The 16,025-nt window shown below is 36.1% G+C and overlaps 1 non-coding gene across 1 annotated transcript; it reads right to left on the bottom strand.

Moving 5' to 3' along the window:
• Positions 1–808: 808 nt before the first annotated feature.
• On the bottom strand, positions 809–915 carry LOC147935125 (small nucleolar RNA R71). Its single transcript, XR_015573269.1, has one exon. It is a non-coding gene; the product is annotated as a small nucleolar RNA R71 (small nucleolar RNA).
• Between the last annotated feature and the right edge of the window lie 15,110 nt (positions 916–16,025).

Raw genomic sequence — 16,025 nt, forward strand, 5'->3', positions numbered from 1 at the left:
ACTTTTTTTTGAATTGGGTTAACTTGTGACTTCTTGATTGCATCTTGAGTGACTAGCATCATCCCATTTGGATTGACACCTTAAGTACTACAACACATAAGGTTAATTGAACCTGCTATGAAGGACATACAAAAATCTTAGTATCAATTTGGCGTCGTTGCCATTTGGGATTCGTTTTGCTACATTTAAGATTTCAAGTTTTGCAAGATTAAGTTCTATTACACTTATCACTCCGAGTACTGACTTGTTTTGGTTGTCTGCTTGTTTGTTTTGTATCTCAGGAACCTGTTAACCTTGCATGCACACCAGATCAAGAGGGCATCAGAATCTCTTTCCAGTTATCGACGACATTAATCGGTTACAACAACCACAACAAGCTCATCAACTCACTGATCATCCAGCACCAGTCAATATGGAACACCAGAATGAACCAAATCTGAGACCGTGAAACATTAGTGCTGGGGATGCACCGAATACTTATACTCAGCGTGCTGGTATCGTCCCTCCTGCCGTGCAGAACAACAACTTCGAAATCAAAGGCAGTCTGATCTCCATGATCCAGGGGAACAAGTTTCATGGGTTGCCTATGGAGGATCCACTGGACCATTTGGACGAGTTCGACCGTCTGTGTAGTCTCACCAAGATCAACGGCGTGAGTGAGGATGGTTTCAAGTTGCGCCTCTTCCCGCTCTCCCTGGGAGACAAAGCTCATCAATGGGAGAAAAACCTTCCCAAGGGATCAATCACAACTTGGGATGGTTGCAAGAAAGCATTCTTGGCCAAGTTCTTCTCCAACTCCAGAACAGCCCGTCTCAGGAATGAGATTTCTAGCTTTACTCAGAAGAGCTCAGAATCATTTTGTGAAGCCTGGGAGCGTTTCAAGGGTTACTACAACCAATGTCCACACCATGGTTTCAGCAACGAGTCACTGCTGAGCACTCTCTACCGTGGTGTACTACCAAAGATACGTATGCTGCTTAACACCGCTTCTAACGGTAATTTCCTGAACAAAGACGTTGATGAAGGATGGCAACTGGTTGAGAATCTCGCCCAGTCTAACGGTAACTACAATGAAGACTACGACCGCACGGTTAGAGGTGATGCTGGGTCTGAGGAGAAGTACAAGAGGGACCTTAAGAATGTAAATGACAAGCTTGACCGCCTCTTGCTAAGTCAGCAGCAGGCTGTCCATTTCATATCTGAGGATGACTCTTTTCAAGTTCAGGATGGGAAGGGTGAGCAGTTTGAAGAAATCAACTACGTCAAGAATCAAGGTGGATACAACAAGGGTTATAACCCATACAAGACGAACCCCAATTTGTCTTACCGAAGCACCAATGTTGCAAATCCACAAGATCAGGTGTACCCTCCTCAACAGAAACAACAAGGTCCACAAAAACCTTTTGTTCCTTACAATCAAGGATTCGTGCCTAAGCAAAAGTTCCAGCAAGGTTATCACGCTCCTTCCGGACCACCACGAGGATTTTCACCTCAACAAGTTCAAGCTACTCAAGCTCCAGATCAAGAAATGAAGCACATGATGCAACAACTTCTTCAAGGTCAAGCTAGTGGTTCTCTGGATACTGCTAAGAAGTTTGCTGAACTCAGTCAGCGGATGGAATGTTCTTACAATGATCTGAATGTCAAGTTTGAAACTCTTAACTCCAAGATGAAGTATATGGAAGACAAGACTGTTTCTACTTCTACCTCAACAACTGGCCAACTACCTGGAAAAGCAGTTCAAAACCCTAAGGACTATGCTACTATCCATGCCATCACCACCCAAGTTGTAGATGTACAGCTCACTGAGGACACTGAGAGTTTAGATGGGGAGGATTTTCTTCAAGATGAAGTTCAGATAAAGGATCCTATCGAGGTGCTCAAGGATCCAATTAAGTCAGCCAAGCAATCTGATCCTGAAGCTACTAAAGAACCCGCTGCTCCCAAGGATAAACCTGTGAGATGTATTCCTCCACCATACAAGCCACCTCTACCATTTCCAGTGAGGTTTAAGAAGCAGCTTACTGAGAAGTATAAAGCTCTGTTCGAAAAACAAGTCAAGGAGATTGAACTTAGGATGCCTTTGCTTGATGCATTTGCTTGATGCATTTGCATTTGTGCCTCAATATCAAAAGTTTTTAACTGATTTGGTAATAGAAAGGACCAAAGAGAAGGAGGAGAAAGCTAAAGGAGCTCAAGCTAAGGCTCTGGAAGATGAGAGGGTTGTGCATGTTGTAGTTGGGGTTATTCATGAATGCAAGGCTGTTATTCAGAAGATGATTATCCCAAAGAAGCTAGAGGACCCTGGTTCTTTCACGTTGCCTTGTTCTCTCGGTCCATTGGCCTTCACAAAGTGCCTATGTGACCTTGGTGCTTCAGTTAGCCTCATGCCACTCTCTGTAGCTCAGAGGCTAGGATTCAACAAATACAAGTCATGCAACCTCCACTTATTATTGGTTGATAAGACTACTAGACTGCCTCATGGTCTACTAGAGAACCTGCCCATCAAAATTGGACAAGCTGAGATTCCTACTGACTTTGTGGTGCTGGAAATGGATGAAGAGCCTAAAGATCCACTAATCCTGGGAAGACCTTTCTTAGCTACAGCTGGAGCAGTCATTGATGTCAAGAAAGGGATGATTGATCTCAATCTGGGTAAAAACTTCAAGATGAAGTTTGATATCAAGGATTCTAAGAAGAAACCAACTATTGATGGACAGATTTTCGTGATTGAAGAGAAAGATCATAAATCTGGGTTAGACATCTTTGAGGATGTGAATGAGGCAGAAATAGAGGTTTTGGTAACCAAAGAGAAAACTCAAAGTGTCACTCGACCATTCTCCAACTCGAGTGCAGTCGTTACCCTCCCTAAGCGTCGAGACCTACTTCCTAATCACCAACCGCAAGAGACAAGTCCTCCTGCGCTTGACAGTTTGTCTGAACCCCAAACAACCAAGATTTTAAGGGATACAATGACGGAGTTAACAGCCATGTTGGAGGAGATGAGAGGGCAAATCATGCCGCTCCAGGATAAAGTTAAAATTTCTTCTCCAAGAAAAGCAAGACAGAGGTTGGATAAATTTCTTCTCCAAGAAAATCATGTCTATATTTTGCATCTCCTTAGCATGCATTTGTCATACATTTAGCTAGGATAACTGGTCGTTTTGCATCATTTTATAACCTTTTTTATACACTTTGCATGTTTAGGAAGTTTTTGCATCATCCTTGCATACATTGTGCATTTCGGAGTATTTCAGGTGTCTAGGAGACGTAAGAAACGCAGACTCTCATACACGCAATCGAGCCACGCAATCGAGCCACTCTCAGCCACTCAATCGAGCCACTCTGAAGTCACTAGTCGGGAACACTCAATCGAGCCACTCTCAAGTACCCAGTCGGGAACACTCAATCGAGCCATTCTCAGGTCACCAGTCGGGAACGCATCACACGAGCCATTCTCAGGTCACCAGTCGGGAACGCATCATCCGAGCCATTCTCAGGTCACCAGTCGGGAACGCATCACACGAGCCATTCTCAGGTCACCAGTCGGGAACGCATCACCCGAGCCATTCTCAGGTCACCAGTCGGGAACGCATCATCCGAGCCACTCTCAGGTCACCAGTCGGGAACGCATCACCCGAGCCATTCTCAGGTCACTAGTCGGGAACACATCACTCGAGCCATTCTTGAATCGCCAATCGAGCTACTGGTTGCACACCGACCAAATCGCGCATGTCAGGAAGGTGCTCCATCTTACACGCTTCAGGAGATTCCCGAACCGATGTTCTATCTTGTCGTTTTCAGTTTTAGGGATTCACACGTTTTTTTACTATAAATACGTTTTGTTGAGTCTTTGCGGAGATATCTTATCTTTTATCCCGTATTGTTTCTTTTCCTTAAGGTTAACCTAGCCACCAAAAAACGTTCCGAGACTTGTCATCCGACACGTTTGAGTTTATTCAGTATTTTCATTTGATTTCTTCTACAAGTTGTTCATCTTATTTTTATCTACCTAATAATGCTTGTTTCAATGTTTTCTGGATTTGTATCTTTGGTGATGAGTTCCGGATCTGAGTAGTGTGGTAGTTCTTGAGGATGAGATAGATTAGGAGGAGGATCTTAGGATGTAGAGTGTTTAAGCTTTGATTGTACAATTTCCTTCTGGACTAGAGTTAGAAATACTAGTTTCTCTCTGATCAATTGGAACTGGGTTTTAGACATTTCCGCACCCAAAAGGTGTTCGATGAAATGTCTGACCAACTAGTGCCAGAGACTTACGTTCCTAGCCTAAGAGATTAGTTGTCTAGGATGTTTGTTGACGTGAATGAACTTGTTTTTCATGCCATGCCTGATCATGTTTCTCTAGCGAGAGCTAGGTTTGGAAGTGGTTGAGTTTGAGTAGCTTCTGTCAAGAGATTGGATTAGCTAAGAAGTGATGTTCATTGTTTAGGGATGGTTTGCTTGTGGCACATTAAATATTCTATAGACTAGGATACTCCACCGACATTAATTACTCCCATCCTTAGGACCTCTTTCTTTCTGATTTTCATTACACTCCTGAGACTATTTCGTTTCTTGCCTTTTTAGTTCATGCTTAGACTCGTTTATGTTTTTATTCATTTTCGCTTCTTTTCATACATTTTCGTTTCTAGTTCTGTGACTCATTTCCGTTTTGTATTTTGACCATTCTAGGATTGTTAGAAAAACATTCTTTTCTGAATTGGGTTAACTTGTGACTTCTTGATTGCATCTTGAGTGACTAGCATCATCCCATTTGGATTGACACCTTAAGTACTACAACACATAAGGTTAATTGAACCTGCTAGGAAGGACATACAAAAATCTTAGTATCACCTGTAACACACAAACATACACACACATCACACAAATGGAACTACGTCCCATAACCTCCCTAAAGACGGGTCGGATACAACGTGTCAACACACGCTATCCTCGTGCATTATCAGATCCCTCATGCTTTCGCACTTCTTCATGCACCATGCTTACGAAACCTCCATGCCTCTTGCACTTCATCCTAGCATCAATCACTCGTGCTCATGCTTACGGACCCCAAGCGCCTCTTGCACTTGTTCCTAGCATTGCACACATGTTGGCTCATCAGCCATCCTGATCTACCCGCATTCCGCGCCCGTAGACCACCACACAACTACAAGAAATTCTCCTTGCAGGACTCTCTGCGGCTCACCCGCATCTACGTGCCCTTGGCACCAATCTCCTCACACACAAGCACTTATTTTACCACAACAAAACATGCATTCACGCAATCATCAAACAACACGCATAAAATATCCATTTTAGTTCAATATCCAACTCTAAGATACTAGTTCTCTTTCTTATACTTTATGAAAATATATTTATATACTTATAAATATTAATACACTCAACAAACAAATACGGTTACTTAAAATATATGCAACTCGTAGGTATACTCAGCTTAACTCTAGCCTAAGCAACTATCCAAACATATTTGAATATGTAGAAGATACCAACTAGTCCTCACCTTAGCCACATGAATCGAATCCTCGGTTTAGCATTTGCAACAACAAATCCCGCTTTAAAAACAACCTCGGTCTGCAATGGTTTAAAGTTACCGGTCAAATATTAGTTTCCTAATAATATACAAAAATCATTATCCTTGATTTAATCCATTAAACCAACCCAATCCATAATCTCCATTCAAATTGATTTTGGCATCTCCACAAATAAATTAATTAGATCAAAATCTATTAATTTAATCTACCACAACTTCATTTCACGTGCCCATGATTCGGTTCAATAATAATGCTAAACCAACCAGAGAAACCATCACCACTACACGTTAACGATCAACACAAGTCAACGCCCTTCACAACCATTACGTTCAGCTCTGTACTTTAATTAAGGTCTCTGGTTTAGTTGGTTAAGCTTCTCGGTTCAATAATCAATGCAACACAACACAACGACACACACGAGAAAGAGTTTCGCCGTTTACCTTACTCGGCGTTTACACTCAACGACTCATGACGGATCAGCAACGCCGATCCACAAAGCTTCAAGCCCACGGTTGTCACGTCCTCATCTCTCACCAATCAAACAACAACAAAGCAACATATCCATCAGACGATAGAAACTTATTCCTCAAGTTAGAAAATAATCTAGGGTTTTCTTACCCATAACGGCCTAACCAATGGCTTCGACTGCTCCGGTGACCGCGGCTGACATCTTCGGTGACACAAAATGGCAGAGTAATCAACGGTGGTGACCGACGGTGGCCAATGAGAACTACGGGTCCGTACGGTATGAAAGCTTAAAGAGATATTAGAATAAAACTTGGAGAAGAAAAACTTTATTAATCTTGACAACTCAAGGTCTTTTACAAGAGAGACATTTCATATTTATATGAGGGGACTTGGACTGATGCCCTAGACAGATGTCCTATTGGCACATGATAACACTAGATCCAAAAACCCCAAATTTATTGTTGAGAAAGCTGTGTGGCAGAGTTCCTTTTGTCGAGAACACACCATTTGTGTGTGTGGTCCTGTTGCAGTGTTTTGGCGCCAATATTGAAGGCTTGTTGAGCTTCGCAGGATCCATAACTGGTGTTGGGTTTGGACCGGTTTTGCTGAGCAAAACCTCTGTAACAGTTGGAGGGTTGTTGTTGCTAATACACCCCCTCAAAGTTGGTGTCGGAGGATCGGAGACTCCAAGTTTGCATCGCAAGTCGTTGAAAGGTTCTCGAGGAAGAGATTTGGTAAAGATATCAGCAATCTGATATTCATCATGAATATGTTTAACCACCAAGACATCTTGCGCAACCCTTTCACGAACATAGTGAAAATCCACATCAAAGTGTTTAGACCTGGCATGTAAAGCTGGATTGGCAGTGAGATAAACCTGAGAGGTTATCACAGTATAACTCGGGAGTGTCCTGCTGATCTACACCAAGTGAGTTAAGTAATGCAGTAATCCACTTTAGTTCAGATGCAGCAAACGACATGGTTCTGTATTCAGCTTCAGTTGAGGACTTGGAGACTGTAGGGTGACATTTTGCAGACCAAGATATGATGTTTGTTCCAAGAAAAGTACAAAAACCTCCTGTAGAACGTATATTACAAAAACCTCCTGTAGAAATTCAGCTTCTTTTTGTTCTTCAAATGAAATGAATGTATTTTTTATTATAAAAAGAAATCCTTCCCCTTTTAATATGAATTGAAAGATATGAATTTTACTGATCAGTAATAATAATGGTAGTTTTTTTGTACAAGGATCTGAATTTAATTATCAACTTCTTAATTCTTCATTTTATATTATAATTATAAAAAAAATCTAAATTTAGATCTCAAAAAGGAGGATTCTATTAATTTTTTTATGGATCCGCTCTAATTGGTATCCATGTGATTAATTAAATTAATCTCATGTATAAAGATGGAATTTAAAAGAATCCCTCCTATTTGTGCATATAGTTGTTTTTAGATACCGTAACTTATTATATATAGTAAAAAGTCTCTATCATTAATGAATCGGAAATCGCGTATACATGCGTATTCTTATCATACTGAAACGATTTCTATTAGTAGTATTAAACCAATAGCGATTCATACAAGCTAAATCTTCTAATCTAAATTTGGGCCAAAGAAAGGATTTTAAATTAATTAGGTTTTTTTATCCTTATCAAGATCTTTCTTGTTATGCAAAACTATGGTCAAGTTTTGAATATTCTTATTAAATCTTGAATTTCTATCCCTCGCAGTTTTTTTTTTAAGTTGAAACAAATTAGAATTCGAAATTCTCTACGTCGTTTAGGGGATAGAATATTTTCAGGGACAAAGAAATCATAATTAGTTTTTTTTCTATTTACAGTTTTGTTTTGATATTTTGTAATGGATTTTTCATTTTTTTTTATCAATATAGCTTTTTTTTTATATCTTTTACTTATTTTTTGTTTTTTTTATGAACCAATGAAATACCTATGGTTCTGTATATAATAAGTTGTCTGTCGTTTTGTACAGACAAACGGACAGGTTCAATAATCAATATTCCTTTTTTCATTAATTTTGCAAAAGTGAAAATTTTCTCCATCATTAGAATGTCTAGGCGCATCTCACCTCTTTTAATAAACGATATCGCTATTTCGTTTGGATTGTTTAGTCTAACCAAGAGACAGTATACTTTTACATTATTGAGAATTTTTTGATTAAAAAAACCATTCCATCGCAATTGAAAACGCGATCTTGTGAGAAATAAATCAAGTTCCACTTCTGTATTGCTTTTATATTGTTTTTTATTTTTACGTTTTTTTATCGTTGATTCTGCAAAATTTTCTTCAATATTTTTTTCTTGGTTTAATATAGCTAATTCGGGATTTCTTTTTTTGTCTTTATCTGTTTCAAGCTCTAATTCACCGGCCGATTCTTTTTCTTCCTTATTCAGATTATAAACTCGTGGGGATTTTTTTTCATTTGATGGTATAAAACCTTTTTTTCTTTCGAGTGATCTTTTTATTAACATTTAAGTTTTCATTAAAATTTAAAAGAAGTAATTTGATTGGTATGACCCACGGTTTCATTTTATATGTACTAGAAAATAAGAAAAATTCCGGAAAGAAAAAAAAATTCAAAATTTGTTATACGACGATTTAATATTTCTTCATTCATTCCCATCCAATCAAAAAACATCCGTCTTATTTTTTTTTATCAATTTTTGGATAATTCTGAACTTTAGTATTAATAGATTTTTTTTTTACTCTTAGTATCAACCCAGGGCGCAATATTTACTTTTTTTGTAAACCCGAAGTTAAGAATTCTCCAATCCAAATATTTTCTATACCGAATTTTCCCCATACCCCGAATATTATATTTTTCTAAACAAGAAGAGACTAAACAATTATCTAAGGTAATCCCGATAGACATGTCAAAAAAAATTTCTGTAGAATGAATAGATTTATAGCAAAAAAGATTATATATATAATCTTTTTTTAAATTATGTTTTGGATTTAATAATGAGTCGGCCTCAAAAAAATTTTGTTTTTTGTAATTATCAAATTTCTTTTTTTCATATGAATCCTCTTTGGTTAAACTTGGGTTTAGAACTAGAGAGTCTTTTTTTTTTCTTTTTCCAATTTTGGGTTACTAATCTAGCCCATGCAATCTCGGGTAAATTGTATTGATAATGACTTCGTAACCAGTTTTTCCATTGATTTACTTCGGAATTAAAAATGGTTTTATTTTTCAATTCATAATGAAAGATTCCTTGTTCTTGAAAAAAAATCTTCATTTTATTCTTAACAAAAAAGGATGTTATGCATATGTTATATTCAAGAACAGCCTTTAATTTAGAAAAGTTACAAACTTTTATTTGTGATAATTTGTAAAATACATATGCTTGTGATAAAGAGCATAGGTCATAACTCATCTTTTGTTTATTTTGTTTATTGGATATTAAATTTTTTATAGTCGAAATAAAATAAATAGTTTTTTTTTGTTTTCTCCATTTTCTTTATTCATGTAAATATATTTATCATGAATCGTTTTTGTTGATTCAAAAAAAGTTGTGTAGTAATTCTTTGAATATTAATGATACATAGAAAAATAGCTATAGATAGTTGTTCGATGCAAAATTTTTTAAAAAAATGAATTTACGAATTAATCGGGTATTTTTTCTTTTGAATGTCTGCCAAAAATTTTTTGATGACTCAATTATTTTAGATTCATAACGCAGTTTGGTACAACTATTAGTTAAGTTTTGTTTTTCTTTGGAAATTCTTCTGTTTGATTTCTGATTGTCTTTATTCTATCAATCAAATTTTTTTATTTTGCTTTCGCTAAGTGAAGCATTTGCCCACCCCGTGGATTTATTTTGAACAGATAGTTCATGAATCATCTGATTACTTATTATTGAATCTTTTTTAGTTTCATTTAATTCATATATTTCTCTCGGGCCAAATAATGAAATTAGATTTCGTTTTGAAAGGTCTTTTATCTTTCCTTTTATAAAAATAAAATTTTTGAGAATCCAATTTTTAATTTCTTTTGCGACTTTTAGGAAAATGGTTGCTCTTTCTTTGAAAATCCTTAAAACAACCAAAGACTTCGTTTTGAATTTTTTGATTCTTTTTTTTAATTCTTTAGAAATAGGTTCAAAAAAAGAAGGCTTTCTTTGGGCAGAACCAAACGGTAGTTCGGTTTCCATTCCCCAAACTGTTAAGAAACAAAAATCATTTTTTTCTCCTTTGTCTTTTGTTTTTTTAGACGAGCCTTCTGAGATGCTTTAAATTTAGATTTATGCCAAGGTTTAAGATAAAAAGGAAATAGGATTTTTATCTGAATACCATCCGTTAACCAGTTTCTTGGAAATTCTGTTTCGGATAGTTGAACCACATTATAAGTGCATTAACATGCATTTCACGTTTCCAATCCTTTAAATCCTCGGACCACTCGGGAAATTGAAATAATAACATACGGGCGCTATTTTTAATTATTATCAATTAAGGTAATATAATATATTTTCTAAGAATCGATTGAGTTACTAAGAGAGAACCTCTTATTATTTGAGCAAGTAGGAAGGTATCCCAAGTTTCTGCAATTTCTATCCGTTTTTTTCTTCTATTTTTAATTGTTCTTCTTTTTTTTGATCAAAATTTTTTTTGTTCGTTTTCCACATGACATTTAAAAAAAAAAATTATTTAGCCCCCATATATCAAATGAAAAAAAAGTTTATCTATTTGATCAAAAAAAAATGGGGAATGTACTTTTACTTGAAAAAATTGCCAAATAACTGTTTTACGCCTTTAGGAACGCATGGATCCTTTAATTATCTCTCGACGAAAATCAGATTGTTGTGAATAACGGATCAAAGCCATTTCATTTTTTTGATTAGAATTTTGATTATCTTTGAGATTAGCATAAATCTCGTCATGTGGCTCTTTATCAGTAAAAACCACTACACATTTTGCTTTTCTTGACCGAATTCCAGGCTCCATTGGTACATTTTCTTCATTTTCGCCTTCCAATTCTTACAACTCACTTATTAATTTGTATGACCATCGAGGAAATTTTTAATGGATTTCATGGAAATTAATAAAAGAAATTTATAAGCGTTTGGTCGTTACTATCATTTCTAACGATATCAAATAAAAATTTAATTTTTATTTCTTCTTCTGAATGTGAATGAATTTTTTCTTCTTGTTGGGGTTCTGAAAAAAAGAAAGTTTTTTCTCTATTGACAAAGATTTTCTATTAAAATTTTCTATTGTTTGCTCAAATTTGTGATAATTAATTTTCATAAGTAGACCATGAATCTTGTTTATCCAGGATCCTCCTATATTATTTTTTCTATATGTTTCGGTTATGATTTTGAATCGAGGTAATTTTTTTATTCTTCCCCGAGAGATTCCATGCAAAAATGGATCATAATTTTTAGGTAAATATTCTTTTTTAGCTTCGTTATAACAAAATCGAGTCGTTTTTTCCAGTATATTTTCAACAGACCATTCCTTATCTAAAACCTTAATTCGATTTAAAAATTCTTTTTTTAAGTTTTCCTTTTTTTCTTCGTGGATCAAACTCCAATAAGTAGAAACTTGGTCAGAGGGTATTTTTTTCTTGTAAATGAAGGTATCCTTTGTTGAAAAGTACAGAGGTTTTGCTCAGCAAAACCGGTCCAAACCCAACACCAGTTATGGATCCTGCGAAGCCCAACAAGCCTTCAATATTGGCGCCAAAACACTGCAACAGGACCACACACACAAATGGTGTGTTCTCGACAAAAGGAACTCTGCCACACAGCTTTCTCAACAATAAATTTGGGGTTTTTGGATCTAGTGTTATCATGTGCCAATAGGACACCTGTCTAGGGCATCAGTCCAAGTCCCCTCATATAAATATGAAATGTCTCTCTTGTAAAAGACCTTGAGTTGTCAAGATTAATAAAGTTCTTTTTCTCCAAGTTTTATTCCAATATCTCTTTAAGCTTTCATGGTATCAGAGCTATGGAAAACTTAGCTTCAGTTTCTTTGTTTTCACAACCGGTTTCAGCTGCTGCAGTCATGTCATCTCAAACTGCAGCAGAAATTTCTCAACCCATCACATCTCAAATCTCAACTTCAATCTCAGTTCCTCTAAATCTGTCAGTCTCTTCACCGACCCCTCAACCTACCATCTCACCACCGATTCCTCAACCTACTATGCCGCCTTTCCCAGTTCCTTCTGCAGCAACGTTAATTCCACCGACAGTGACTATTTCTCAGTGTGTTACCCTGAAGCTAACTGACCACAACTACTTGCTCTGGAAAATGCAGTTTGAGCAGTTTTTATCCAGTCAAATGCTTCTTGGTTCCGTTATTGGTTCCACACCTCGTCCTTCTCCAACAATAATGGTTCAAACTGGAGATCGAGTTGCAGAGGTTAGCAATCCAGAGTTCATGAGATGGATGCACGCAGACCAGCTTGTTATGGCTTGGCTAGTTGGATCTCTCTCTGAGTCAGCTTTTAAAAGTGTCTATGGTCTTCGTTCTTCCTCTGAGGTATGGTTCTCTCTTGCCAAACGATACAATCGTGTTTCTACCACTAGGAAGCTAGATCTGCAGAAGAAAGTTTATGCAACAGATAAGTTGGGAAAGTCTATGGCTGTGTATCTTGCTGAAATAAAATCCCTGTGTGATCAACTTGACTCTATCAGATCTCCTTTGTCAGAACATGAGAAGATTTCTGGGGTTTTGACTGGTCTAGGTCGTAAGTATGAGTCTATTTGCACTGTGATTGAAGAGTCTATGGAAACCTATCCAGGTCCATGTTTTGATGATGTTGTTTTCAAGTTAACAAACTTTGAAGATAAGATTAAGGCATATGAAGCTGCAACCGCAGTCACACCTCATCAAGCCTTTTATACCGACAATAATGAAAACTCACACTCTTACTCAAGCAACAACAATGGTGGTTACAGCAATCGAGGTGGTAACTCTCGAGGAGGTCGTTCAAACAGAGGAAGAGGTCATAGTAGAGGAGGTCACAACAGAGGTGGTCGTGGTTATTCAACACAAGGCAGAGACTTTCATCAACAGTTTCAGTCTAATCGACCACCTTGTCAGATATGTGGAAAGTCAGGACATTCTGCTTACAACTGTTTTCACCGTTTTGAAGAGGACTACTACAACAACGACTTTGCACAAGCTTTAGCTGCAATGAGGTTGTCTGATCAGGAATATTCTGCAGGGCATGAATGGAGCTCTGATACCATGAAAGCTTAAAGAGATATTAGAATAAAACTTGGAGAAGAAGAACTTTATTAATCTTGACAACTCAAGGTCTTTTACAAGAGAGACATTTCATATTTATATGAGGGGACTTGGACTGATGCCCTAGACAGGTGTCCTATTGTCACATGATAACACTAGATCCAAAAACCCCAAATTTATTGTTGAGAAAGCTGTGTGGCAGAGTTACTTTTGTCGAGAACACACCATTTGTGTGTGTGGTCTTGTTGCAGTGTTTTGGCGCCAATATTGAAAGCTTGTTGGGCTTCGCAGGATCCATAACTGGTGTTGGGCTTGGACCGGTTTTGCTGAGCAAAACCTCTGTAACAGTTGGAGGGTTGTTGTTGCTAATACACCCCCTCAAAGTTGGTGTCGGAGGATCGGAGACTCCAAGTTTGCATCGCAAGTCGTTGAAAGGTTCTCGAGGAAGAGATTTGGTAAAGATATCAGCAATCTGATATTCAGCATGTAACAGTTGGAGGGTTGTTGTTGCTAATACGGTATGCTTCTCCTCCATGAGACTCATCATCACAACAACGTCTCTCCATCGTTTCCTTCTTACTGACAACAACACCAACAACAAGAACACAACTTAAGCTTTCCAAGACACAACGATCAAGTTGCTGGTGTGTTTCATCGACTCTCCTCTCTTACTGAACAAGGACGGCGATATAAGCTTATACACGTTTACACAATTACACACAATAAACCCTTGTCGTCCTTGTGACTTGCTCTTCTTGGGCTTTAATGGGCTTGAAAAGAAAACAAATCAGCCCAATTCCCAATTAAAAACCGGGATGTTACAGATAAAACCCAAAAAAAAAAAAAGGTTGGAAAGATTGGATGGTAATATCATAATGTACTTTGAATAAAAAATAATGTGCAGGTCGTAGTATTTGGGTTTGTTTACATTTAAAGAGATTTGTTCAGGATGTGGTCACAAATGCAGCTCCTAAAATTTGATGTGTATAGACTATAGATAGATGCTAATTACTACAATAGATCTTTTAACACACACAAAAAAAAATACTACAATAGAAAATCTAAAACTTTTTTTTTTGTAAATCAATAAATTTAACATTTCAACAAAAAAATAATGTATTGGGAAATGAAATGTGTAATGTTCAAATTTGAGTTTTATTTTCTTTTTAAAAATGAAAAGAAAGTTGAAAAGGTAATGCAGGTTACGATTTAAATTCTCAAATTACCAGTAAAATTTAATTATTGAAAATGAAGTGTGTGATGTTCAAATTTGAGTTCTGAAAAAAAATACCAACAAAATTTAAAATGTATTACGGCCGGGTTAAGAGTTAAGTTCATATATTACGAATGAAATTTAATATCTCTTTCTCATATATGTTTTATATGTAGACGTAATTTAGTTTTAAATAATATTAGATAAAGGCCCGCATGATGTGCGGGTTAATTGTTGAAGAAAATAAGTCCTAAATCTTAAAAATATATATATAAATATAACAAGAAATTTTACTTCCTGAATTAAATATATAAAAAAATTAGTTAGAGAAAAAATCATATTTGTATTTACCTTCATACACTTATTTATATTTATATATTATATTATAACAATTATTACAATAATTTAAAGCTAAATTATATCCCACCAAATTTTTTGCCAAATACTCATCATTACGAAGATTATTATTGTCAAATTTTAAAAACGTTACACAACTTAGTCATAAAATATTTTACATGCAAAGAGCTCATCAAAGCAACATCTAATTAGTAAGCATGTACAATTTTACTCTATGTTTTACCATTAAAAATATGTTCTTACACCTAAATTATTTTATTGTTAAAGTATGCTCTTTATCACCACCTATAAAATATCTTATGAACAAATTAAACAAATTTTATGTTGCTTTACTTTCATTTTGGGATAATTATTGTTCTTATAATTACTAAAATTGTTTTGTGACATAATTGTTTTAACCATTAATTTTTTTTTACTCCAAAGATATTTTGGATGAACAATCAGTAAAAATTATCTACTCTATTACAATGATTTTATGACCAACCTAATAAAAGTTAAGAAACTAAGAAAAAGTTAATATAACATAATAACTTTATAAACAATCCAAAACATGACATATGTCATAATCACATTAAGGATCGACGACTTATTTACTTCTTAGAAGTATCGCATTGTACCAAAACTACTTAAAACTATGACCTCGTCTCAAATATTTTTGAATCGTAAATTCTCAACTTATTTCTATCCGAATCAAAAGTTCTCATATATTTTTCCATATATCTAGGTTTAAATGATTTACAAACCAACTCCGATAGAAAACCACATAAATCCGGTTCGAAACCAACTTTAAAACGGTTTACCATTCCAACTTCCCAAATTTGAAAATCCCTTCTCAATTACTCGTTCAAACAGCTCTTGTTTCAGTACCAGAATGATCAACATTATTCAGAAGAGAAAACTCTAAATTTTGACCAGAAACATCAATCACCGACTAATCTTCCAAACTTATAATACTACTAACTGTATAATAAGTTTTGGAACCTCCATCAGTGTCTCCATCCTCAATAAATTAGCGGGATTTGTACACTTCGATTATATTTCATTCCATCTGATAGGTTCCATTGAAGAACCCGCACAAATCAAAGACCCACGCAATAGATCGGTAAAATTATATCGGAACAAAAAATCAAAGATCAAAGCTTTTGATATAAACATATAATTTGTTTATCAATATTTGGGCCACAATAGGTTGGCCCATTAGCTAAATCCCTACATTCATAG

This window comes from Camelina sativa, chromosome 11 (assembly GCF_030686135.1).
Source record: "Camelina sativa cultivar CO46 ecotype springtype chromosome 11, ASM3068613v1".
NCBI lineage: Eukaryota > Viridiplantae > Streptophyta > Magnoliopsida > Brassicales > Brassicaceae > Camelina > Camelina sativa.